Source organism: Capricornis sumatraensis, chromosome X (assembly GCF_032405125.1).
Source record: "Capricornis sumatraensis isolate serow.1 chromosome X, serow.2, whole genome shotgun sequence".
Classification (NCBI taxonomy): domain Eukaryota; kingdom Metazoa; phylum Chordata; class Mammalia; order Artiodactyla; family Bovidae; genus Capricornis; species Capricornis sumatraensis.
Genome location: NC_091092.1, coordinates 94,120,363 through 94,122,659, shown reverse-complemented (window position 1 = coordinate 94,122,659; position 2,297 = coordinate 94,120,363). Strand labels below are relative to the sequence as shown.

Sequence of the window (2,297 nt, the reverse complement as noted above, 5' to 3'; positions counted from 1 at the left end):
GCCAGATTACCATACAAATCGTTTCATTTACATAGATTAGGGGAACAATGTCTGAATATAACATAATTGTTTGTCAAGTAGGTTCTGAGCCATTAGGCTGAACCAACTTGAAGACAGAGTCTGGGGTAAATGTATAGTACATTAACATAGCTTAAGACAAACATTTCCATAAGAAAAATGCATTGGTTAACTCCAGGTTTGAGACTAGTTAACTTCAGGTGAAACCAGGTGTCATTATGGCAACACAGTATTTTAAGAGAGACCTCCTTTTAAATTTGTATAGAGAAGGGGAAAAAATATTGCTAGTTTGTTTCCTCCTGCCGCTTAACAGAGATAAAAATGTCTGACACTTGCAGCCCATTTCCTCCGTTTGGAGACCCCTGGCCATCCTGCCTGTTACCCTCTCATCCCCCCCTTTTCTTTTAAGAGAATTATGTTGTCTAGGGAAAAGGGGCATCATCTCCATTCTGTAACTGCTTCCGAGCTGACAAGAGGTGTTGTCCCCAAATTGGTGAGGCGACATATTCTCCTTAACCCTCACACTGAGGATTTCTGATCCAGGGGCCCCAAGTAGTAGTTGGAAGAAGCTGCAGCAGTAGCAGGCATTTGAACAACCATTTGTAACTTAAAAGCTTTCAGACAACTAGAAACAAATCCAGTTACACAGTTACAGATGTGGGGAGCAAACAGCAAAAACAAAACAATCAGAATTATTGTAAATAAGATAGTTTTCCACTATGGGGAACTAGTTAACATCTCCCAAAGTGAGGCAATAGAGGCTTCAGGAGTAGCCATAGTCCCAATCATCTTGTTCATGTGTTTAGTAAAATGAGTAACATTAGTGCTCATATCAGGTATATATGTACAACATTGGGTATGAATATGGCACAAGTTCCTCCTTGTACAGCTGTCGGAATATCTAAAGTCAATCTTTTTTGTAAAACCACCTTTCTAATCTGTGCTTGTTAAGCATTAAGAGCTGAAATAGCTTTTTGAGAATCTTGTAATGTCTGTTGAGTAAAATTAGTCAGAGCATCCACTCATAGCATAACATCTGTAGTTCTCAAAGAGGGAACAAACACTGGAGCCAAATAATCATACCAGTGAAATACAGACCTTGCCCACCGAGTTTTAAAGTGGAGTAAATTAGCAGGCTTTTCTGGAAGCTCTGAAAATTTAAAACCATGTGTAAAGGCTAGACCCAGGGTGCATCTCTGAATCCAACCAAGGGGAAGTCATGCCCATAGGTAAGAGCCACATATCCAATAATTCCCATTTGGAGCAAGCCAGCATGACTGAGATATCCAGTCCCAATTAGTGCCTGGCCAGACAAAGGGAGGACCTGAAAACGGGAATGATTACATTGTTTATTTTCTGAGGCAAAAATTTCAATTGTTTCCAATCATTATAATTAAGTTGTTGGCTAACTTCTGGGGATGGCTCTGTTTGTTCCCAGCATATAGGGGCAATAGACATTAGATGTCCTTTTTCAGGAGTTAGCCATATAACCTCATTCCATATTTGATAAACCTCAGGTTAAAAAAAAAACACACACACACACATTAGATTTAGACCTAATTGTCTTATGTGTAGCAAAATAGTCATTAAACAGAGACAGCGTATAATCAAAATTAAAAGTCATGTTATGTCCATAGTTAAAGTACAAAGTGTTGCACCCGTCCATCTTATTAAGGTTGTTAGATGTCATCAGATGAAAAGACATCACATATGACTGTTCTAGAAACTATTCGAAGACTTGGAGAAAGTCTTTTCGTTGAAGTGGAGATGTCCACCACGGGAAGTCTTTCACTGATGAAGAGGGGAGTGCTCCACAGACTAAGCAGTTAGACTGATTGTGGAATGCAGTGTAGGAGTGAGCCCAGGACAAGAAGGCATTGTCTGGAGAATCAAACTGCAGACTCAGAATATTTGGAGTCAGCAGAAGTAGGCTCACATAGATTATCAGGCCCATCTGAAAAGTACAAAGTCAGAGCATAAAAAGTAATGACAAAATGAAGTCAGTTCTGGTCAGGATGCCACCTCTTAACTCGAGTGTAATGTACCAATGAATCAATTCCTGGCATTTTGACAGCTGTGGGAGAAGAAAGAATAACCTGGTAAGGGTCTTTCCAGAGGGGCAAGAGTGATGGGCCCCCAGACCCCAATGTTTTTATGAGGACCTCGGTTCCTGGCTCAAATAGAGGCTTGTTTGACTCAGAGGCTGGGTCAGGAGTTGTCTCCTGGAGTTCTGTTAATGCCTGTTGAAATGCTGAGAGCTGAGTTACATAATCAGTTAA

General features: G+C 40.4%; 1 pseudogene; it reads right to left on the bottom strand.

Annotated features, from left to right (window-relative positions):
* Positions 1-537: 537 nt before the first annotated feature.
* On the bottom strand, positions 538-1,972 carry LOC138070800 (endogenous retrovirus group PABLB member 1 Env polyprotein-like; annotated as a pseudogene).
* Positions 1,973-2,297: the final 325 nt, after the last annotated feature.